This window comes from Carlito syrichta, unplaced genomic scaffold (assembly GCF_000164805.1).
Source record: "Carlito syrichta isolate Samal-C Ts95f unplaced genomic scaffold, Tarsius_syrichta-2.0.1 Scaffold48275, whole genome shotgun sequence".
NCBI classification, from domain to species: Eukaryota; Metazoa; Chordata; class Mammalia; order Primates; family Tarsiidae; genus Carlito; species Carlito syrichta.
Genome location: NW_006992371.1, coordinates 1 through 4,301, shown reverse-complemented (window position 1 = coordinate 4,301; position 4,301 = coordinate 1). Strand labels below are relative to the sequence as shown.

General features: G+C 49.3%; 1 pseudogene; it reads right to left on the bottom strand.

The window, feature by feature from the left end:
* Window positions 1-3,546: 3,546 nt before the first annotated feature.
* On the bottom strand, window positions 3,547-4,250 carry LOC103250091 (annotated as a pseudogene).
* Between the last annotated feature and the right edge of the window lie 51 nt (window positions 4,251-4,301).

The following is a 4,301-nucleotide window of genomic DNA, read 5'->3' as shown; positions in this document are numbered from 1 at the left end:
CGCGGGATTACAGACTGAGCCACCAAGCCTGGCTGCCAACACATTTTTAAACTCAGATCCTCAGAGTACCAACAATGTGAGAACCCCGCAATGCATACTTGGGTTTAGAATGAGAGAGCCATGCTTCTAGATCACCGAGAACTTGCTTTCCTGAATCACACACTATCTAAGTAGTTGCTGGGTTCTAACAACACTCAGAAGTTAAATAAAGTCGGCATATTACATTCAAGGAAGACAGTATTTGCGTCATGATTTGTCCATGTAAGTCCAGTTCGTCTCACTTTTGTTTTGGCGAGAAGATGCTACAAGAGCACGAAGCAGTCAAAACAAAACCAAATAGCACAAAAATAGGGGGGAAACCATAAAACAAACCCACATCTCAGGTAGCTCTCTTTCTCCATGAAGATTCTAAGATTTCGTTATGTGGTTGACTCTAAATTTGAAATGGAACATGCTGGTATATGAAGCAGTTGGTGCTGGACATGCCCTTTGGTGATAATGCAATGATTTTTAGTGACTCTCGAATGAGGACAACCATACGCTCTAGGTACACAATACAGAAGGAAAGTGGGGCAAGGAGGAGAGGCCTGGGCTTTCCACACTGTGGGAAGCTGGGGTGATGGGCAGGAGGAGGCTATGAGAAACAGTGATTTCTAGCTGTCATCCACAGGTCAACCTGCTACTGGAAATGCTCCTGTCTCTGATATTTACTTTAAACACAATGAGGATGCTTGGAATGTAGGCACACAGCAGTACATGGCGGTATCCAAGACACACACTCATGCCATCATACAACAGAACAAACTACAGAACAAAAAGTGTGAGGTCATACAAAATCCTACTTTTACCAGCTAGAAGGAAAACTTCAGTGACTTTTGGTACATAAGATGGCCACCTTTCAAACATAATTTAATTACTTGCTGACACAATATGAAACCTTATTTTAAATACATGTTTCAAAGAAAAAGGGTGTTACAATATAAACCCACAACAAAAGATGTGCAAATAGACATTTGCATTGGCTATAAAAGGCAGTGAGAGGAAAGGGCGAAGCATTTTAGAAAGTGATTCCTGCAGCCACTATTTACAGATCTGGTCTAAGCTTTGTTTAAATGCCTCTTGGAAAAATAACTCCCTTCAGCCAGTTGACCCCGGGATAGATGGAAAAGAACAGGGCAGGTGAAAATCTAAGAAAGCTCTCAGCTTGAGAATTCTAATCTGGGTAAGGTCTGTCTTTCTCTGCAGCTGCATACTGAATGAAAGCTGTCTGCAGTCCTCGCTTTCCTCTTTCTTCCTTCAACTCAGTGCCCTCGTGTGGCAAAGTCCAAGTGATCATGATTTTGCTTACTCCAGTTTCAAAATGCCACACTATTCTATAAACAATCATGACTCCATCCCCTCAACAAAACTCAAACGCCCACAAGGAAATATATTTCTGAAGACCGAAGGGAGATAATTCATTTATAGAATTTATAATGATTCCAAGGAGCACAAGTCAGGCCTGATACTGCTGACTGAGAAAATTTTTCAAGTGCTTTTATTTTTGGAAGGCTCCCCAGACCTTTGATTGGTTTAGAATTCATTTAGAACAGTGGTTCTCAACCCTGAGGGAGGCATAAATTTCTCCCTCAGGGGACATTTGGCGACATCTGGAGACATTTTTGGTTGTCAATTGGGGGTGCTACTGGCATCTCTTGAGAATGGGAGTGCTGCTAAATACCCCACAATATAAGGCAGAGTCCTCTCCCAATAATTTTCCAGCCTCAAATATCAATAGTGCTAATACTAAGAACCCTTTGCTCAGATGAAATGCTGAGACACTTATGTAAAATTTCCCTGTTTCCTCATGTTCACCTTGGGACAGCTTTTGGCAAAGAAGATATGCTAAGTATTTGAAATTTATACGCTTCTCTGCCTAGTGGTTGAGAGTAACGATCTGAATGATGGGAGTAATCTTGAAATAGACTCCTCCTGGTGGGGATTAGAATCCCCACACACTTTACCTGGGTTTCAGTGTATCTGTGTTGCTGGACAGGCAGGGTTCTCACTCCCAGTGCCGCCTGCCTATCCTTGGATTTCTGGTGGACATTACTCCCTGGAGGTCTGGATCAATCACCTGATTGCCCTGTGCACTCCAAAATATCCTACAGCAATAAAGGGTGAAGAGCCATCTATCCTGTTTATGTGCAGACACACACCTTGCTTTGTCTTTATGGTAAAGAGTTTCAGCAGGTTAAAAGTTTAGTTTCAAACAGGTGAGTCCCGTGTGTTAGCAATAGAGATGCTGGGTTTCACAAATCTCACTGAGTTGAAAATTCATGGTCATTCTAAGTCATTCTTTTATAGGGTTTAAAACAAGAATAATATACAGTTAGGGGAGGAAAGAAATTTATCAACGCCAAGAAACCAGGCCTGTAGCTACAAACATGTACATAATTAAAGTGAGGGCTAGGATTGGACTTCTTCAGAAACGCAGGTAGAATCAGCCAGCAAAGTAACAGATAACCAGAGAAATGAGTGTGGACTTCGATTTTTGAGGAATTTTGCTATCTTGGGGGTTCAAAATGAATTAAGTTTTAAATGTTGGGACTGGTGCTTAAAATGTAGTGACAGACTTTTGGGGCTATTAAACGCATGGGGAGGAAAAAGCCAAGGACAAGGTTCTCCAGATATGCCCACAGGAAGACTAAGCCCAATTGACAGCAAGCCTCAGGCCCCTAGGCCTCACAGAGGCCCAGGAATGCAGGAGTCCAGAGGGCTCCCTAGCCCCTCCTCCTCCCCCTGGGCAACCCAATAGACTTTTCCCAACTATTCATTTTCCTATGCAGAATGTGACTTAGCATTCTTTCAAAAAGTGAAGCCTTCTAGCTCTAGATCTATGTGTGACTGGGCACAAGCTGCTGGCTCTTTCCTGTGGGCACCTCCCAGGTGGCCACGCCCTGTCCTGACTGCTCACCTCCAGGGCCACACCTCCGCAGTGCTCAATGCTTCTGGGGTCTTAGAAAAGACACCTTGTACACAAACCCTGCCAAAGCCAGTGCCAGGCCAGCTTTCTCCTTCCCAGGCTTGGCCCGTTTTATACCATCTCTCTGAAAACGGACGCGAGAGATTTGGAGAAAGGAATTCTAAGAAGAGACAGGTGAGAGGATCGCAGCTAGCAGTCTAGGAAAACTTACAAAAGACAGCAGGGGCACAAACCCTGTCAAAGCCAGTGCCGGGCCAGCTCGTTCCTGTCCAGACCTGGCCCGTTTTACCCAATTCTCTCTGACAATGGACGCGAGATACCCGGAGAAGGGGATTCTAGGAAGCGACAAGCGAGGAGATCTCAGCTAGCAGTCCACGGAAACGTCTAGGAAGACGGAGCTCTGGGTCTCCTGATGTAGGCCTGCCTGGCGCAAGAAAAGTCTCCTTGTTTTCAAAAGCAAATCGAGCCCCACCCCTACCCCCCCTCCAAACCCAGCCAACCGCCGAGCCCAGAGCGCAGCGGCGTCTGTCCAGGCCCGCGCCCGGCAGGAGCACTGCTGCGGTCGGCGCCGGCGCGAGGGTCTAGCTCAGGTGCAGGCGGTGCTCGCCCCGCGTGATGTGCAACGAGAACTCGTAGCGGTCCTGGCTGTGGTAGCCACACATGTTGCACTCAAACGGGTCGCGAAGCCGTGGCAGCCCATGTGGATGGTGTACACGACGTGATCCAGGAAGAGCACCCGGCAGTGTTCGCACTTGTACACCTTCAGGGGCTCGCCACTGGCGCTGGGCACGCGGAAGGCGTCCGGGCCGCCCTCCGAGGCTGCGCGCAGCAGCTCCTAGGCGCGCGGCTCCTCCAGCAGGGCCAGCCCGTTGCGCGCGTGCGAGCCCAGGTGGTTAGTCAGGTAGACCAGGTCGCCGCGCTGCTCCTTGGTGTTGCTCTCGGTGTCCGTGGAGTCCGGGCAGTTGTTGCTCGGGGATGCCTCCCGCTCCGAGAGCACCGGCTTGGCCTTGGAGAGTAGCAGCAGGCTCTCCACGGTGCTGTCCTGTGCCGCATGGTTGGAGCGCGCCCTCGGCGGGTGGCTTGTGCAGCGGGTACATGGGGCCCAGCACCGGGACCCTGTCAGCGGCGCCCGGGGGCGTCTGCAACAGCGGGCGCAGCAGGTCAGTGCCCAGGTAGTTGATGGCGTTGTCGATGGCCTGGTCCATCACGTGGGACTTCATCAGCTCGCTCTCCTTCTTGTAGCCCCCGCCGCTGTCGAAGGGCATGTCGGACAGGCACTTATCCCCTATGGGAGGCAGGCGACAGTGAGCAGGCCGGCCAGGGTGGGCGCGGTCGC